This window comes from Paramisgurnus dabryanus, chromosome 16, assembly GCF_030506205.2.
Source record: "Paramisgurnus dabryanus chromosome 16, PD_genome_1.1, whole genome shotgun sequence".
In the NCBI taxonomy this organism is placed as follows: domain Eukaryota; kingdom Metazoa; phylum Chordata; class Actinopteri; order Cypriniformes; family Cobitidae; genus Paramisgurnus; species Paramisgurnus dabryanus.
This window is the reverse complement of record NC_133352.1, coordinates 10,336,330-10,357,285: the sequence shown is the minus strand read 5'-3', so window position 1 is coordinate 10,357,285 and position 20,956 is coordinate 10,336,330. Positions and strand designations below refer to the sequence as shown.

At 41.1% G+C, this 20,956-nt stretch overlaps 2 long non-coding RNA genes across 2 annotated transcripts; both read right to left on the bottom strand.

Annotated features, from left to right (window-relative positions):
• Positions 1 to 5,304: 5,304 nt before the first annotated feature.
• Positions 5,305 to 6,623, bottom strand: LOC141280903 (uncharacterized). The gene is made up of 3 exons (XR_012335257.1): positions 6,309 to 6,623; positions 6,121 to 6,197; positions 5,305 to 5,584 (listed from the first exon to the last, which is right to left on the bottom strand). It is a non-coding gene; the product is annotated as an uncharacterized lncRNA (long non-coding RNA).
• Positions 6,624 to 14,033: 7,410 nt separating this feature from the next.
• LOC135749370 (uncharacterized) lies at positions 14,034 to 16,449 on the bottom strand. The gene is made up of 4 exons (XR_010532349.2): positions 16,196 to 16,449; positions 15,942 to 16,099; positions 15,614 to 15,688; positions 14,034 to 15,498 (listed from the first exon to the last, which is right to left on the bottom strand). It is a non-coding gene; the product is annotated as an uncharacterized lncRNA (long non-coding RNA).
• Between the last annotated feature and the right edge of the window lie 4,507 nt (positions 16,450 to 20,956).

Sequence of the window (20,956 nt, the reverse complement as noted above, 5' to 3'; positions counted from 1 at the left end):
TAGCTGGGCCTTGGGTACAAGAAAGCCTTAACCATCCCCGGTGCGAATTCAAGGCACGTAGGGGAAACCGACAGGGCCTGAAGGTCACCCACTCTCCTCAGAGAAGTGACTGCCAACAGAAGTACTGTCTTAAGTGCCACAAACTTGACTGGAACGGTCTCAATGGGCTCAAACGGAGCCATGGACAGACCTTCCAGCACAACGGCCAGGTCCCAAGCTGGGACCCTGGGTCGGACTACAGGCCTCAGCCTCCGAGTGCCACGAAGGAAGCGAACCACCAGCGGGTCTCTCCCAAGGGATTGCCCGACCAAAGGAACATGGTAAGCCGAGATGGCCGCCACATACACCTTCAGTGTAGAAGGAGATAACCCTGCGGTGAACTTTTCCTGCAGAAACTCCAAGACTGTACCAATTGGGCAGTTCACAGGGTCATGCAGGTGTTCGCTGCACCAGGAAGTAAAGACTCTCCATTTAAAGGCATAAAGCTTCCTCGTGGAGGGAGCTCTGGAGTGAAGAATGGTCTCAGCAGCCTCAGCTGAGAGACCAGATTCTATGAGTCTGGCCCCCTCAGTGGCCAGACCCACAGTTTCCATAACTCTGGGCGGGGGTGAAGAATCGAGCCACCCGCCAGAGAGAGGAGATCCCTCCTGACGGGTATTTCCCAAGGTGAGCCGTCGAGGAGGGACACCAGGTCCGAGAACCATATTCGGTTCGGCCAGAGTGGGGCAACCAACAACAAGCGGACGTTGTTGCGACGAACCCTTTCCAGAACTCCCGGGAGCAGAGCGATCGGGGGAAAAGCGTACAGCCGTAGCCTCGGCCATGGCTGAACCATGGCATCCAGACCCAGCGGTGCTGGATGTGTGAGAGGAAACCATAGCGGACAGTGTGTCGTCTCTCTGGACGCAAACAGATCCACTTCCGCCTGGTAAAATCTCGTCCAGATGGACTCCACCACCTGAGGGTGGAGCCTCCACTCCCCGGGCCTCAGCCCCTGTCTCGACAGGACGTCTGCTCCCTGATTCAGACACCCGGGAATGTACACTGCTCTGAGGGACAGCAACTTCCCCTGTGTCCACAGAAGGATATGCCGCGCCAATTTGTACAAAGGGCGTGAACGCAAACCCCCCTGGTGGTTGATGTACGCGACTACCGACGTGTTGTCTGTCCGGACTAACACGTGATGGCCCCGCAGGTGAGGGATGAAACATCTCAGGGCGTAGAACACTGCCATCATCTCTAGGCAATTTATGTGCCAGCTGAGCTGTCTGGCCCCCCATAATCCATGAGCCAGATGGCTCCCCATAGTTGCTCCCCAGCCTGTGAGGGAAGCATCCGTTGTCAGCGTAACTCGACGGAACTGAGCCCCCAACATCAGTCCTTGGGAGAGAAACCATGGTCTCTTCCAAAGATCTAAGGCACGAAGACATCTGCGCGTGACCTTGATCAGACGGAACGGGTTGCCCCTCGGGGAAAACCCTTTGGTTTTGAGCCACCACTGTAGCGGTCTCATGTGAAGCAGCCCAAGGGGTATCACATTGGACGCTGCTGCCATGAGCCCCAACAACCTCTGAAATTGTTTTACAGTGTGTGACTGGCCTAACTTCACTCTGCCTACAGCCAAAAGAATGGATTCCACACGAGCAGGGGACAGATGTGCCTGCATTGTCGTTGAATCCCATATAACGCCAAGAAAAGCTGTCCTCTGTACTGGAGAGAGCATGCTTTTCTTTGCATTTAGCCTTAACCCCAGTTCTCTCATGTGGGTCAGCACAGCATCTCGATGCTGCGCTGCCATACTCTCTGATTGGGCTAAAATTAGCCAATCGTCTATGTAGTTTAAGACACGGATGCCCCGGAGTCGTAATGGAGCCAGCGCTGCATCCATGCACTTTGTAAATGTACGGGGTGACAGAGATAGACCGAAAGGGAGAACCCGATATTGGTAAGCCACGCCCCCGAAGGCGAACCTCAGGAATCTCCTGTGTTGCGGGAGGATAGATATGTGAAAATACGCGTCTTTTAGATCTATCGTCACAAACCAGTCCTCGGATCTGATTTGTGTGACGATCTGCTTTATAGTTAACATCTTGAACTTTAGTTTTGCAACAGACCGGTTCAGATGACGTAGATCTAAAATCGGACGTAACCCCCCGTCTTTCTTTGGAACTATGAAATAGCGGCTGTAAAACCCTGACTCCCTGTTGTGAGGAGGAACACATTCTATGGCTTCCTTGCACAAGAGAGTTTTTACTTCTTGTTCCATTGTTAGAGTCTGCCCAGCACCCACTATGGTAGATAACACGCCGTTGAATTGGGGTGGCTGGTTGCAAAACTGAATTTTGTAGCCCTTTTCTATTATTTGCAGAACCCACTGAGACACGTTTGGCAGGAGTTTCCACGCTGCCAAATTTTCTATAAGGGGGACCAGCCTCTCGAGACTGGCTTTTTGTGTACTGCTTAAACTTTTCCCGGTGCCCTGAACCAAACTGGCAGGGTTCAACCTGGGTGATATTAATGCCTCCCTCCTCGGAGAGAGGTGTTGCGTGCCCCGCGCACGAGTCACACAAGAATATGAAGCCGCTGTGCCCCGAAACACACACCGCGGCGGGGTTAACACACTGGCATCCCGAGGGCATCGAGGAGAGACGGGCACCGTGTTGTGAGGTGACTGCCGGCTCTCCCCGATTGGGGGCTGCCCTCGGAAATATGACACTACGTCCCTCAGGACTTCTTTTTAGCCGACGCCTTCCTCGCCATAATAACAGCCCTCAGGTCTGTTTTCTGCTTGGATGATGTCTGAGCGCGACCGCCCGAACCCCAGTTTTTTTGAGGGGGACCACGAGTGGCAACACTATGCTTTTGCGATGCTCTATATGATGTCGATGGCTGCTCCCGCCCAGCAGCCCTATAATCAAGAGCACGGCGGGGGAGATAGCGTTCGAACGCCGCCGACTGCTTACGAGCCTCCGTAAATCTCTCGACGACAGTATTAACGGCATCGCCGAAGAGACCGGAGGGCGCAACGGGCGCGTCTAAGAGAAAAGCCCTATCTGAGGTTTTAAGCTCGGACAGATTAAGCCATAAATGGCGTTCCGTGGCTACGAGAGCTCCCATCGATCTACCCACGGCTTTCGCAGTTTCTTTAATCGCCCTGAGTGACACATCAGTGACTCGACGAAGCTCTTTAAATAAATCAGATGTACCCCCCGCCTCGGCATCTAAATCTTTAAGCAGTTCTGCTTGGTACGCCTGTAAGACAGCTAAGGTATGCAGTGAAGCCCCAGCCTGCCCTGCAGACTTATAAGCTTTACCCACTAAAGATGAGGTTAACCTAACCGGTTTCGTGGGAAGCGAAGGCGATTTTAATGATGACGCCGCAGCGGGGGAGAGATAGCTCGCAAGCGTCTGCTCCACCCGGGGCATCGTTAAATATCCGTGCTCACCCATCCCCACAATGTTGGAATACATGGTGGCGTGAGGGGTATGAACACGGGCTGAATACGGAGCTTTCCATGATCTCGACAGCTCGCTGTGGAGATCAGGAAAGAAAGGCATGTTGCGCCGCGAAGGTTGAGGTTTCTGTTTTAAAAAGCGCTCATCTAACATACTCTGAGGACGCGCGCTCTGAGTCTCCGCCGGCCAGTCTAATTTTAAGCGAGCCACGGCATTAGTAACAACCTCCATCAAATCATCGAACGCGGGGGACGAATGAGAAGGCTCCTCAGCGTCCACCACGTCGACAGACATAATATCGACTTCCTCGGACGACGATAAATGCAAATCTGAGCTCCCACCCTGGGCGGAAGAAACCGCAGCGCGTGCTTCCGAATCCAGAGACGGGGCACTAGATCCCGCGGGTGAAGGCTGAGAAAGGGGGAGACCCGTCTCAAGCTCGTCCGCGAGATCTAGTTGTGATCCCCACGATCGCAGCTTCCGCTCTGCCTCGGCAGCAGCGGGGCCAGAACCGTGGGGAACACGCGGCTCCCCACCCTCCTCGAAGAGTGCGAGCCGCGAGCGCAACGTACGGAGCGGCATCCTATCACAATGTGCACAACCACCCCTCTCAAGAGATGATCGTGCGTGTTGTGCCCCGAGGCACATAACACAGAGATGATGCGAGTCCTCGCTCGTAATGAAACGAGGACACGGGGAAGCACACTCCTTAAAACTTTGTTTGGACTTAGACATGATAATGACACACACTCGCTTGCTGAGGCACAAAGAGCTGAAGTTGGCTTGCTGGGTGCTCTTTTTATAGCTTCCTGGTTCCCACGTCACCCGCCTATGACGTGTCACTTGACCATTGGACTGATTTGACATACGTGCTTCAGACGCAATCACGCAGAGGGCGTTCCCATAGCGTAGCTTCGGCGACGCAGCTCGAGTTCCCTCGAAGGGGAACTACAATCTCTGAACAAACAGAACACAGTTAAATTCCAAACATTTAATATAATAGTTATATATAATTATATATGTTGAATTTAAAGAGAATTGTCCAATAGCATCAATGCTTAAATACAATATATTATAATTAAACCATACATGTTCCCTAAATAAACCATATAATTTTGTTCACATTTTCTATATATTTTTACCTGGTAATCCACAAGCCCCAATGTGAGAGCCTGTGTAGTAAATTTTATCTCACATTACTGTGAGCTGACTGGTGTATAGTTACAATAGTTTAACATTTAATTTTTGGTATTTGTTAGACAAGTGACTTACAGTGCATTCAAGCTATAGATATCAGCGTGTTCTCTGGGAATTAAACAAAAGTTAACAAAATGCTCCAATCACAAATCCACAGAAACATTGCAGCAAGTTTTGTAGTAAACATCTTTATTTTCATAAAATAAGTAAACTGAAAACAAACTATATACTATATAATTCACATGACAAGTCTCTACAGGGAAAAAAGGTATTTTTGCAACACAATGTGAATGCCCACATGGAAAATGCAAGTGCAAGTGTGTATAGTTGTGGCGAATTTTAATCAAGGTCCTCAAGGATGATTTCTTTGGGTCTCCTCCATCCAGCAAAGTACGTAATGGAATCCTCAAAATGAGCAACATATTCACACACAGCACTGAAAATATCCCTATCTGGCAATCCTGTCTCCATTCGAATCACACTTTCACTCATCTGAAAAGCTGAATACCTGTCATGACAGTTACTCGTTTGCCTTTGGAGTTAGACTTTGAGAAGATGAATCTCTGTTATGGAATGTTCTAACTCAATCTCAAGCTGGATTCTTCTTCTTCGTCCAGACTGCAGCTCTTCTTTAGTTGTGCTACTATTTGGTTGTTCCTCAGAATTGATAGTGAGGGGTTGATCAGCCGGAGATGGTTCATCATCTTTGTCAGCCATAAATTGTAGCCATTTCCTCCTCTTTATAAATGGGTGGTGGAACATTTTTAGGCACATCAGCCCTATCCTGTCTCAGGGAGTATGAATGATCTTCCAAAATTTGTCCAGTGGGAACATCATTTGTGGATATAAACAAAACGGGGACATTTTATCCCCTGCAGGAAAATGACAGCTGCAGATGCGAGAATGGACACTGGGCATCCGGTCAGCTCGTCTAAGGATAAATTCAAAATAAGCAGTGTTAGTTTTATGGAAGTTACACCTTTACAAATTAAAATTACAAAAATCACACTTTACTACTGAAATAACAAAGATTAATATCATTGTTATCTAATGCCTAACTAGTGCTGTTTACAAATAACTACAATCATTATTATTAGTGGGTAAAGCAAAGTTGAATAAATGTCAATAAACCAGGTATTATTTTGAATATTTTAATTAAACACATTTCTCGAAGTAACGTTAGCCTTTAATAAAACTGCAGCGGATCTAATCTATTTAACAGCAAAGTAAACAAGCTTTAAGATATTTTAAGAGAAAGACACAGGTAGCCTAAGTTATTTTAGCTGTTGATTTTGTAATGAAAAACGTTTATTCTTGCTAACTTAGCCTTTTTAATTCCATCTGACCGTCAAAGTATCATATCATTCGCGTGTTGAGCAATATGCACCATTAAAGTTTGGTCGTGCATGGCCACATTAAGGCAGTAACTACGGTGTTCACATGGAAATCATCGTTGTGTTAGCTTACCTTACGGCACAAACAGTCTCCGCTGGGGAACATCGGACGGTAAACGAGCATCTTTCATCGACGACTTGTGGTTGCATCTCCGGACAAAACCTTAACATGTCAAACTACAGTCTCTCCACAGTACAACAATATTTGGAAAAACTACAATTTGAAAAGACTAAATATATAATGTTATTATGTATATTAACTGAAAGGTAAACTTCTGAGAACGTGAGGCTGAAAGGCTAGTGACAGATTTCCTGTCATGATGACGTCTAAACTCCCCGCCAAGGATGTAGTCCCTATTAGCAACTTGTTAGCAACCACCGTTTTTAAGGCACAATAAAGTTTAAAAAAATCACAAGCAGATTATAACTGGTGTATTTTATGTCATAGAACAAAACGTGAAAATATTTAGAGGTTTTGTTAACCACAGACCTTATTTCAGGCGATTTAGCAAAAACCCATTCAAAAAAACCCATAGACTTCAGGGCGAGGGAACCCGTAGTGCTAAAATGCTAACTCACTTCCGCGTTTTAGCCTACAAAGTGACGCCATTACTTCGGCACTCTATAGAGACATAGGCTGCGTCCGAAACCGCATACTGTATAGTAGGTACTGAATTAGATGAAGTACCTACTTACTTGGCGTTAAAACAGTAGGTACTGTATAGTATGAATCCGGGTAGTATGAATGAGATTCGGACGTACTACATTCCGCCATGTTGCTACATCACGTGACATACGTCGTCATCACGTCATGTCATTTCAGCGCGAAAACAGCCGCGTGCCTCTTCTTCTTCGTTGGATAACTCCTCGTCCGGGGCATCATGGGATAGTGAAGCGTCCATCGTATACACACTGCAAAATCTAACCGGAAGTAGTAGGTCATCCGGGTACTTTTCGCATACTGTTTTTCGAATACTATGTATTCGAACATACTACTCGCCTCGCCTACTGCTTTTCGCGTACTATATAGTATGTAGTAGGCGGTTTCGGACGCAGCAATAGACTGTAAAAAAAGATGGACGACGCGACGTCGCCTCCCTCCATTGTAATGAATTGAAGCCAAAAATGTCCGTCCACGGTCGCCGCCATGTTACGTAAAAACATCAGTTTGGAGCCAGGGCATGCGCAGAAGAAATCGTCCGTGGAGCCAGAGGCGGAGCCGCGGTATCAAACTTCCGCCCAAACGCTCACGCGACCAATTAAACCACGCCAATCTTAACGACACGCCCCGTTTCTATAGCATCAAATAACTAGCTAAAATGAAAGTTATCACAAAAATGAACACTTGAACATATATCAATGTGATAACAACTACTTAAAATGACTAAAACTATCTTTCGGAAACTTTTATTGGAAGTGTAAATAATTTTTTAATTTAGAGCAGAGTCCCATTTGTTTGAATGGAGAGGGCGGGGTTATGACTTGTACTGCAGCCAGCCACCAGGGGGCGATCAAAGAGCCAGAGGCTTCACTTTTCAAGACTTATGAGGCACACCCGTATAGAGACAGAGCGCCGCGCGTCATAACCTGAAAACCACGCCCACCGGGGGGGAAAACAATCCAACCGTCTCCATTGACTTTGTATTGCGAGAGGCTGCCTCCTTGTCATTTCTGGCTTATAACAAAAAACAGAATAATGCCTAAAAACTGCTGTGTGACAATATGTACAGCTAACAAGCCAAAGATCCCAGAAGTAAGTTTTTTATAAGCTATCGAGCCGTAAAACCCAGCTTTTAAGGAGAAAAAGTCCCTAGTGGACGCAGTTCTACTAATATGAGTACTATGAAAAGTTGCCTGTTTCCATTTCTGTGTCTTTAAACGCTCGTTTTTGGGGTCGACAGCTTATAAAAACTTATTTACAGATTAAAATTTAAAACAGAATAATACATAAAAGCTGCTGTGTGACAAGGTGTACAGCTAAAAAGCCAAAAAACCCAGAAAGAAGTTTTTTTTAAGCTGTCGACCTCATAAAACGAGCGTTTAAAGAAACAAAAGTGGAAACAGGCAACTTTTCATAGTACTTCTATTAGTAGAACTGCGTCCACTAGGGGGAAACGTAGTCGGCGATCCACTTTATTCTCTTTAAAAGCTGGGTTTTACGGCTCGACAGCTTATAAAAACTTATTTCTGGGTTCTTTGGCTTGTTAGCTGTACATATTGTCACACAGCAGCTTTTAGGCATTATTCTGTTTTTTGTTATAAGCCAGAAATGACAAGGATGCAGCCTCTCGCAATACAAAGTCAATGGAGATGGTTGGATTGTTTTCCCCCCCGGTGGGCGTGGTTTTCAAATTTGCATATCGGCGCTCTGTCTCTATAGTCTGCTCTCGTCGGTTCATATAGACCCTTTGCAAACACGTGACCTAGACCACGTGACGACGCCATGCTGGACGGCAAAATCACTGACGCACTAGGTTGATTAGTAATAGACGAGCGGGATTTTTGATTAGTTTTAAACAGTTTAAATATATTTACACTAAAATACATGGCTTCTTATATTAAGGAAGTTGTTGTGCCGTTATCGGTCGAGGTAGGGCATTTGGTAGGTCCTCACAAAAAGCGCAATTTAGAGAAGTTAGAGATAGGGGGACTGGATACCGACCCTTACCTTCTTCCTCCTTCAATTTTCACGGACCTCATTAAACGCAGAGTCTGCCCGACTTCAGCCCGCATGATTTGTACCACTAACGTTATGTGGTAAACGGGATGTCCCCATACACTGGTGCTGATTAAGGCTTTTAAAAGTCTGCAGAGCTGCCAACTTCTGAGTTCAGCTTGGAGTGAGATTTTTTTTGGGGGGTGGGGGTTTGTGGTAATAAATTTTTATATAAGTCCTAACCATTTGCCAATTGATAATAGTGTGGATTTTAGCTATTTCTGTGTTAAATAGTTGGAAAAGACTGCGTTAAAATGGTTCACAATACAAATCGAATCATATTTTAGAAATTAAATTGAAATAAAAGCTTTTACTGAGTTTAAATGCCTGAGATTAGAGTCTTTACTATTATTTTACACACTTCTATTATGCTTTCCTTCTGATAAAAGTGCCAAAAAAGTTCAGTTAAAATCTAATGAATAGGCTACTGGTCTCTGTAAAATGTATAACTGCAGATAACAGCAGCTTTGATTCAGTTTATCCACTGAGAAAGAGAAGCTTAACGTGATGATTTGTCATTGGTGATAGAGGGACTGTCACAATCAAATAAACCAAATGAGTAGTTTATATTAAACTAAAGCAACAGATAATGTGTATGTCAAGACCATATAATTATATTTCGTATATATTACTGTTTATATGTCAAATATCAATTGACTTTTTTCTCTTTTATTAAAACCTGTCACCGCAAACATGCACACGCGAGTGATGGTTGATTAAAATTGCTGTTTTCTGAGGGTATCTGCGTGCGTGGAATCCGGGCAGGTCTCTGCTTTTCATCCAGACCTTGACGCTTTGAGTGTTCGACTGGTGCGGAGCTGACTGATCGGCGTATGACATCAGAGTAACGCAAGAGCAAAGGTAAAGGCGGACCCTTTTGTAACATTTCGACTTGCTCTCGCGGTACTCTGATGTCCTCGCTGCCGAACTTCCTGCGCAGCGCCACATAAAGTGAAATGCTCTTTGACTCTTTGCAGCAAAGTACCAGTATGGCAAGCCAGAAGGTCCACATTTACGCAATGAATGAATCGCGTTTGCATCCAAACGCCGTATTTAACGGCGTTTAAAACAGAATTTGCGCCGCTAAATACGCCGTCGGGATTTCAAACGCCGTAAAAACCGCGCGAAAATCGGCAACAACGCCGTTGTTTACGGCGTTTTATAATCCAATCAATGACGCCGTTTTGAGACGCCCTTTGTCTTGCCATTTACGCCGTAAATAACGGCGTTATCTTCTGTCAAAGACGGCGTAAAAAACGGCGTTTGCTAGTGGTATAATGAGCCCCTCCCATCAATTTCCACAGCCAGTAGGTTTGAACCAGGGGGGCAGGGTTTCATATTTTATTGAAGCTTCCCTGGACGCCGCCATTGCTTAGCGAACACCCATCTGCTGTTAGCATCCCATTGACTCCCATTCATTTTGGCGTCACTTTGACAGCGAATAACTTTACATCTGAGGCGTTTAAAGACTCCATTTGTCCATTAATTATTTCTAAAGAAACACGAAAATGTATAAAAGGCTCCATTACCATGTATCTTACGTTATGTCCCAGTAGAAGCAGTTTTTGTAAAAATAGGCTAACGATTGCGTCATAACCTGCGACTTTCTGTCGCACAGTAGAGAAATTACCGTATGGACTGGGAGAGAAGCTCACAGGCAATCTTTTACTGACTATGAGGCAATCGGGTGGACGTGAAGGCATAAAGTCAAGGGAGATTACTAATCAGAATACTAACCAAAATGTGCTCCTGTTCACGCTCGCCGTCTCTGCAAGATTCAGTAGGTGATTCAGATTTCCCGTGGCACCAGGGCTGGACTGGGACAAAAATTCGGCCCTGGCATTTTGGCCCAAACCGGCCCACACTACATACACTGCAAAAAATGATTTTTAAGAAAAAAATTTCCTTGAATTTTTAGATATTTTTACTGAAAACAAGACAAAAATATTAAGATTAAGATGCTTTTTCTTGATGAACAAAACGACCCAAGAAAATAAGTCCAGTTTTTAGACCAAACATTTTAAATTTAAGTGATTTTGTGCATAAAACAAGCAAAAAATCTGCCAATGGGGTAAGCAAAATTTCTTGAACATTCTTTTTAAACACTAAATGCAAGAAAAATTTGCTTACCCCATTGGCAGATTTTTTTTTGCTTGTTTTATGCACAAAATCACTTAAATTTAAAATGTTTGGTCTAAAAACTAGACTTATTTTCTTGGGTCATTTTGCTCATCAAGAAAAAGCATCTTATTTTAAGAATGTTTAGATATTTTTACTGAAAACAAGACAAAAATACTAAGAATTTTTTTCTTGAAAATCATTTTTTGCAGTGTATAATTACAAATACCACCCATATTTGCACGCCTTTAAATATGTATAGCACTAAACCCAATTAGTAGAAAATAGTGAGAGTTGACACAACAAACACTGCTAGAACGTGTTATTTATTAATGCAATAAAACTGTATAATCTACACTTATGAATCCTAAAACAAGCTTCATGCAATTGGCAAAATTTGCCATTGGATTGCTGACTTTTTGTAATATTGAAAACTGATTATTACTTGCAGTACTTACAGGAAAGTATTCACTACATTCACAGAACTAAACTAGTGTGATTACAGTAATAGATATTTTTAACATTATCTGTCAAGTTATACAATAAACATATATTTTTCTGTAAGCAGATCTCCTCGATTGTTTGATTTTGCTTGAAGAGAAATTATACGTTTTGAAACAGACAATCAACGAAAAATCTACGAATCAGATACACTCGTAGCGACAGAGCAAAGAGTGCAATTATTTTATTGCAGCTTTATCACCATATTTTGTGTTTTTGACTCAGTTTAATCAAGGGGTATCTATCTACACTTGTGTTTTGAAAGCAGTTCTGCTTACCGCAGGCACTACACTCACTTCTCCCTCGTCTCTCTCCCTCTCCTCACTGACACTTTGCGTGCTGGTGCTGCCAGTGCCACCACCGCCACCATCATCATCATCACCAGCGACACGAGTTGAAGGTCCTGCTGCCGCAGAAAACATTTGTGTTTTTTAACACATTTTGCAGCGTCTGCCTGAAGAGCCTGCTTCTTTATGTCGCGCAGTTTTTCTGCGCCACCCTTGCGTTTTTTTCTATCTCCCTCTGTTTTGACACGTGAACTGACCGACGATGCACGCTCTCTTGCACAGAGACCAAAGCGGTGATTGGGCCACCTTAATGTCAATAAAAAAAAAATAACCAATAGGATGTTGCTTAAATGTGAGTGGGCCGGTCTATTCAGGAAAAGAAAGGACGATGACTGTGCTGGTCAGGGGCGCCGTAAGGGGGGGAAAGTTAGGACGATTCTAAGGGCAAATGAACTTTTGAGGGCCCCAGCCAAGGACTGTGCCGCACACGAGCCCTCTTAGCTCCGCCCCGTCTTTACTCTGCGTTTTAGCGCCGTCTTCAATCCACGGTCTCACAGTGCGCGTGAACTTCAGAAGAGAACAAGGTGTGTGTATTTACTGCTATTTCCTATGATATCTGCATATAACCAATGGGCTGCTGCTTAAATGTCAGTGGGCCGGTCTGTCTAGAAAAAAAGACGCTAACTGGGCTGCTCAGACAAATATAGTATGAGATGTATCGGCCCAAAAAGTACGTCAGCCCACCGGGAAACTGCCCGGTTTGCCAGATGGCCAGTCCGCCCCTGCGTGGCACGGCTATTAGAAGACTTACAATTGCCAGACAGGTTGCTCACGTGACATCCACGTCATTGAGCTCAGTTTGAGTCTGCGCAGTACGCTCGACACCCAGGAAGTGCGTGCTTCTAATTGACTTCACTTGTCTCCGTTGAATCCAATGGGGTCGCTGTGTCCATTTCTTTTACTGTCTATGGTTTGAACCCCCAATCACTGATGAACTGAGTCAGGCCAGAGCAATTCATACTGATCATTCATGATGAAATAAGTGTTTAAAGATTACATGCATGTGCAGCAAATCATAAATGGGCAGCAAATTATAGTTTTTTCTCTAACGTTACTAAGATTAAATATATTACTATAGTAGCTTATAGTAGAAAATACTGCATCTCTGTATCATGTTAAAATAGGAGCGGTAATAGCACACCAACCTCATTTAAGGTGTCCCAATTATTAAGTAAATACATTTACCCAAGACATTAAGTAAGGGGTTGAAATATTTCACAGCTTTGAATAAACATGAAATCCCACCTGGTGTAACAGAGCCCAGATCAACTGTATTAGTCGATTAGTCACGAACTGTCTCAGTTATACGGTGGCCCTGAGGTGCAATTTTATTTACAAGATTTAAAACAAATTTACAAGTTTTTTAACAAATTTACAAGTTTTTTAACAAATTTACAAGGTTTTTTTTAACAAATTTACAACTTTTTAAATAAATGTACAAGTTTTTCAACAAATTTACAATGAGTGAACACATTTACAAGTTTAACAAATTTACAATGAGTGAATAAATGTACAAGTTTTTTAAACAAATTTACAATGAGCAAACAAAATGACAAGTTTTTTTAACAAATTTACAATTTTTTAAATAAATGTACAAGTTTTTCAACAAATTTACATGTGTTTAAACAAATTTACAATGAGCGAACAAAATTACATGTTGTAAAACAAATTTACGTTTATTACGGAAAGGGTAGGTACAATACGCTGACGTCACGCATCCGGGACTCCGGTCACGTGGGAAGAAACCCGGAAGTATCGCCGTGAATCACATGAGAGTTGCAAATGCGATGTTGTGTTTTAGGCTGTACATCATATTAACATAAAGAGAGTGATAATATATATCCTTTCATCTATTCCCGAGTGACTCAAAGGGATATTGGACCTTATTTTCAGGTAAGTGAAATAGCTTTAGTTAGCTAACGCTAGCTTTCCAAGTTGCACACGTTTCGGATGGCAGTTATCAAAATAATTCACTGACTTTCTCATTAGATTACAGACAACACGAGAGGGTGCTCCAAACTTTTTAATCAGGACTGCATTGTTTGTTCGCTCCCGGGGTTACATAGACTGAAAAGGGGAAGCGTGACGAGTTTGTTTACATGGTGCTGTAAACTCCAACTACAGGAGGACACTTCAGAGGAATCACAGGGATAACATGGTGTGATTTTTTTTGTCAAAACCAGAACTGACTTCCGAATCCACCTGGAACGCATTTACTTTGATGGAGACAAATGGAAGTCGGTAAAAATTAAGTTGGACTTGTTTTTTTTAACTAATGGCTCCCCAACAGCATATAAAGCCAGGAACAACACACACACACACACACACACACACACACACTTCTAACAAACATGTAACGCACACATTAGAGACGTGTTAAGTAAATAACTGTACATTATTAGAACAACTATTTTACATTAAAGAAACTGCATTTCACTCATTGTTCAAAATATAGTTTTATTTATAAATGAAGTATGAAAAAAAAATATATGTACATTTTTAGAACCAATCATATTTACATTAAAAGCCAATGGGTACTAATACACTTTTTTACACAGGGCCATGTAGTTTAGATTTTTTTTCCCTTAATAATAAAAGCCTTCATTTAAAAACTGCATGATGTGTTCACTTGTGTTATCTTCTTTGACTAATATTTAAATTTGTTTGATGATCTGAAACATAAAAGTGTGACATAAATATGCAATAACATGAGAAATCTGGATGGGGCTAACACTTTTTCACACCACTGTTTATAAATTTGTTCCAATGTATATTTTCTATTTACTGTACAAATTGTAATAGTAAAGCAAAGTAAAAACATTTAAATGAAAAAAGTCTGTTTTTGGGATTAAAGGAATTTTTCACCCAATATATAGATGCATTTGCTTTTTCATTGGAACAGATTTGGAGAAATTCAGCATTACATTGCTTACAATTGGATCCTCTGCAGTGAATGGGTGCCGTGAGAATGAGAGTCCAAACTTTGCACCTCTTGTGAAGTGAAAAGATGTTTGGACATTAGCCCATTTTATGCATATTCGACTGACTGTTGCCTTGGACAGATTAAAAGTCCTGTTTTTCCTGTGTTTTTAAACTATGATTGTGTTTATGGTGTGCAATATAGCGTGTGTTCATGTTTTGTGTGTAAAAAAACACAGTATTTTTCACATAATTACTTATCTCTATAGCACTGTTTTCACTGTCCTAAAATCGGGCTGATTTCTTCCTTGTTCTATGAAGTCCCTCCTTCAGAAATATATATCGAGTTTTGATTGTGTAGTAGTTTGTTTAGTGTGTTGTGATTTAACAGCAACTTAACTTAGCAGAGCCATTTGAGCTTTGCTTGCGACTGACGTATTCCTGTGGGTGAGAGTTAGTAAAAAAAAACTCTTCTTTGGATGTCATTCAATCGGGAAGTAGAGGGCTGTAGTCCAAACCGTCCGTTTGCTGTATGCTTTAAAAGGGAAATTCTATTAAAGAAAATATATCGCTTGGCATTGAATTTTGAGCTTTATAATTTACAGGTATTATTTATGCTCTAACAGCAACATTACACACTAACTAAAGTTTAAAAAATGGGATCAGGAAAAACGGGACCTTTAAACCTTACAGCTAAATCTGCGGAAAGAAGCCCCTGCCTCATACAGCAGAGGAACAAGAAAAACTGATCCAGGACACAAATGTTGCGAGCATGATGTTGTGCTCTTCCAGAATAGGAGATGTTTCCAGGTAATCATGGTCTTGCAATGCCCCCAAACCACTGTTAGATCTGTGTATTGAGAAAGAGGAGAAAATTGCATGTAAAAAAAGAAATATCAAGGAGGTCATAAGATTTATTTACATGTTTTAATTTTCATCAATGAATTGCTTAATTTTTTTCTCACTCTTCTCTTGTGTTCTGATCAGGAAACAAATGGTGGTCCTCCTCTTCTTCCTTTAGTGTTTCAACATCACAGACACTGGAAATTAACATAATCATGATTTCAGTCTTGGCTATCTATCTATCTATCTGACATAAATGTCAGTTTGCTTAGGCACCATTCGAGTATTTGTAATATGATAAAACATTACAGTACTATCACATTTAGAGAGGATTAAATGAAAATATAATTCATAGTATAAATTTTGGTAATTTTAACAAATCGTCTCATTACATAAAATCTTAATCTTTTAAAGATTATTCAGATTATATCATCGAACAAGTTAACGCACCCTTGATTCCTCTGAAGTGTCCTCCTGGGTTGGAGTTTACAGCACCATGTAAACAAACTCGTCACGCTTCCCCTTTTCAGTCTATGTAACCCCGGGAGCGAACAAACAATGCAGTCCTGATTAAAAAGTTTGGAGCACCCTCTCGTGTTGTCTGTAATCTAATGAGAAAGTCAGTGAATTATTTTGATAACTGCCATCCGAAACGTGTGCAACTTGGAAAGCTAGCGTTAGCTAACTAAAGCTATTTCACTTACCTGAAAATAAGGTCCAATATCCCTTTGAGTCACTCGGGAATAGATGAAAGGATATATATTATCACTCTCTTTACGTTAATATGATGTACAGCCTAATACACAACATCGCATTTGCAACTCTCATGTGATTCACGGCGATACTTCCGGGTTTCTTCCCACGTGACCGGAGTCCCGGATGCGTGACGTCAGCGTATTGTACCTACCCTTTCCGTAATAAACGTAAATTTGTTTTACAACATGTAATTTTGTTCGCTCATTGTAAATTTGTTTAAACACATGTAAATTTGTTGAAAAACTTGTACATTTATTTAAAAAATTGTAAATTTGTTAAAAAAAACTTGTCATTTTGTTTGCTCATTGTAAATTTGTTTAAAAAACTTGTACATTTATTCACTCATTGTAAATTTGTTTAAACACTTGTAAATTTGTTAAACTTGTAAATGTGTTCACTCATTGTAAATTTGTTGAAAAACTTGTACATTTATTTAAAAAGTTGTAAATTTGTTAAAAAAAAAACTTGTAAATTTGTTAAAAAACTTGTAAATTTGTTAAAAAACTTGTAAATTTGTTTTAAATCTTGTAAATAAAATTGCACCTCAGGGCCACCGTACAGTTAGCCTGGTGGTTAGAGCATTCGGTTCTAATGCTGCTGCGGTTCAAGTCCAGTTTGGAGCGGATTTAAATTCTTTTAATTTTGTTTTGTTTATCAACATCGCTTATTTTTTTAATGGCTGTCAATAAAAAGGATCGCATAGAATAAGAGATTTTTAATGTTCATGCAATTTAGCACATTTCGTAAATAGTCTATAAATGATATTTCAAAAATATTTTATGCAAAAGTGACAACAGTGCAAAGTGTATAAAAAACAGACTAGAGAGCAGACGTTTCAATCCATGCTTTCTTCAGTGCTCATCATGAAGTATGCGGACAATTACTGGACTTAACTAACTTTTTGTTCTACCTTAGCCATTTTTGTTCATTTTGAGTGCATTGTACTTGAAAAGTAATTTAGGCAAATTCAATAGGCAAATTTATGTGTTTATATTTATGTTTATATTTATGCATATTTAAAACCACCGAAATTACGGGAATGCCCACACCTCCGCTGACTTTCTTGGACGAACGGCCAGCGGGTGTGCATGTTTCTAATAATTTGATCGACTGCTGTTCCGTTTAGGCTATACTATCCACCGCCATATGCTGGTTCAAGACAATTGTAAGATTTTTGGAATGAAATGCTTTTGTTGGTATTGCTTTTTTATGCATCTCAAACGCCATAGTAAGCCACCCAGACAGCAAAATTAATTTGGGCCAGATTTGGGCCAGGTCTTCATTAACATTTGGCCCAGATCCGCTAAACAGACCTGGAACGGGCTCATCCTTTCCAACGGCCCAATGCCGGAACAGGTTGAATTTACGGATCAGAAACAGATCTGGGCCAGAACTGGACCAGAACAGTTATTAATGCCATGACGTGTGGTGCAGATCTGGCCCAGATCTGCGAATCATATTTTACATCTGGGGCTCATCTGGCCCTGGTCCGTTATTCACATGCTATCAGACCCAAACACCACAATTTGAAATTTAATTTAATTTATTTTAAAAAGGCAAAAGAAACTAACATTTGTTCATATAACATTTTGTATATACACACTCACGTCTCAATGTCATTCTTATTAATGATATAAGAGTCCAAATCAGATCTAAAGACTTAAAGCTCTTTTCACATGGACATCTAAAACAACTGAAACGCTGCCCTATGCTCTAAATCGAACAACCATCTGTAAAAATCCAGATGCACAAAATAAAACAATAATCAGTCACTTATTTCATTTTGTATGTGTATATATATATATGCTACATATCATATATATCTATATCATTTCTAGAGATTTGAAGCTCTTTTCACATGGACCTGTAAGAAACTCATTTGGAAAAACTCAAACGCTGTAAGAAACTCATTTGGAAAAACTCAAACGCTGTAAGAAACTCATTTGGAAAAACTCAAACGCTGCCCTGCGCTCTCCAGTAAACATCCAGATGCACAAAAAAAATCAAGTAAAACCTAGTGAACTCTGCGTTCTTATCCAATTTACTGGTCATTAGGTGGGTGTGACCGGGCACGGCGGCCACCCCCGCGGTCGCATGCAAGATTAAACCACCTGATGGCGTAATGGTTTATTTCAGTGTCTGTAGCTTTGTCGGACATACGATTTTTCCTCACTGCTCCTGTAAAACATACAAAAAGCAAAGAAAAAGATTAATTATTAGAATCAATATTAAAAAATTCTTTATTACATGACATTATAGTAAAATGCTTGTACAAATAAATAATAAATGTGACTAAAGTGTGGAGTGAATAGTATGAAGGTAAACAGTAGCAAAACTCAAGAGCACACAGACGTGAATTTGAGAACTCGTACAATACATATTCGTACTTGTATGTCAACATTAACACTCACAGCTCCAATGTGAAAACCTGTAAAGTAAAAATCTTCGGTTGAATATTGAAATTTGCACTCGCAGACAATAGACAGAATACAGGTTTGTGACTATTGTATGAGAGTGCAAATTTTAATATTCAACTTCTATTTGACAAGTTTTTTTACATTTCACATTTCAGCTCCGTGAGTGTAAATGTTCACGTACAATGTTCATTGTACAAGTGAGTGAATGAATGAGAGAAGGGGATTGAGTAAAGACTGAGTGAAAGGAATATATATATATATATATAATACTTACGAGTCATAATGGCCTTGGTTGCCATCTCACTGAATTTTCTTTTGTTGTTCATCCCTTTCCAATTGATTGATTTGGCTACACTGTCGGCAAAAATGTGTGCCAAAATGTTAAATATTATGTTTTTTGTGTCTCTTCCCCCAATGGAGGCCAGCATCCCCACCTGTGGAAACAAGAGACTAAATTAGTGAGAAGTAAGAGATTGATAAATGATAGAGAGGTATGGGCAACATAGTAATGGGTGCTTAGATGTTATATAAGCATAAATACCAAGTGCTGTTTTTTGGCTGTGTTTTTCAACCATCCTTCGAAATGATCAACCTCCTCGAAGGAGGCTAGGGGCAAGGAGATCTCCTCCGGAATGTCCACAACAGGCTCAGCAGGTGCCATTCTGGCCATGATCACACTCACATTCATCGAAAGCTGGTTCATCTGTTGTTTCATGGTCTCCATTAGTGTCAGCATGTGGAGGTCAGCAGCTACAAAAGCACCAAATTTAGAGACATGATATGAATTCTAAATGCAACAAAAGCAGACAACGCAGAAAATACAAAATAACTGAATTGAAAAAATTTTTTAGAAGCATTGTTTTAATGTTTCTGAGTGAGTTTCTCAATGTTAAAATAATTTGGTTTTTTTTAAATGGTTCATGTGATTCAACATTAGCCGCTTTCCGACCAAGTAGTTACAGGTTAATATGTCTCCTTGACCTACATTAATGACAGTAAAAAAAGAAGAAAATCTCTTGTTAAACAAGTGTTTGAAGCTGCTTTTGATTTTCACACATGGCAGAGTTGTACATTTAGTCATTTAGCAGACGCTTTTATCCAAAGCGATTTACAAAATTAGGACTAAATTAAGGGAGTCATCGTGACGAGGCAAAAATAAATGCAAGAAGTGCTCAAAACATAAAGTGCAGACATTGCTCAGGAACGTATAAGACAGACAAGGAAGGGAGAATGACAGGTAAAGGAATTTTTTTTTTCTTCTATGGGGTATAGTGCTTGCGAAAGAAGGTTTTCAATTGTCTTTTGACTGCATTACGGATGACGGTGGGGAGATCATTCCACCAGCATGGAACTGTGAAAGAAAATGTTCTGAAGAGTGATTTTTTGGTTCTTTGTGATGGTACAATGAGTCAACTAAAGACTGTTATTATTAGGCTTATATTTTTTAAAAATATTTTTAGTGTTAAAGCTATGGTCTACAATTTCAAAAATTGTTCACTATTTATAACCTCGTTTAGATGCTGGTTATGGTTCTACAGTAAAATCCTAACAATATGAAGAGAAAAAAGAATGAAAAAAATCCATGTACTCTATTGGGTGTACAGCTGCAGAGAAGTTGACCAATGTAAGCTGTCCGGCCGGACAGCTTACATTGGTTAACTGCTCTCATCCAATCCCCTGCTCCACTTGAAACTCCACCTCACACTCGCGTCGCCAACCCCACCGCACCGCACCCCCCACTAGCTGACAGTCTATGCTAGCTAGCAAAGTAGCACCAGCTCAGCGATTGAGCAAAACAAACCGACGGCAGCAAGAGAAGGTCTGTAGAGGAAAGAGCAGAGATAAAAAAAATGTGTAGAAAGCCAGACTCAAAGTAGAATCAATATAGGGTCCACCATTGACCGTTGCAGGAAGCTTCAGGGAGATGTGGGACTGAAAACCGACGCTGACACGGCTGACATTTTGTTGAGCATACTTTTATGATGTTGCATAGGGCTGCACGATTAATCGCACACGATTGTCACGCGCATCTCATCAGTAAAGCCGGTTCCGTGATTAGAAGTAAATTGCCATCAGCTGCTTTCAGATGGAGCTGCATTTACTACACATGGGCCGTTTCTCAATCCGAATGTTGCGGCCTCAGGAGGTCACATTTGCATGCTGCATACGTCATCAATACTTTTATTTCAGACTATTAACAATTATAAAGTTGACTGTTATTCTTAGTTAATCGTAAATTGTTGTAATATGTTTATGACTTGCAAATGTAATGCTCAATTAACTTAAATAAAT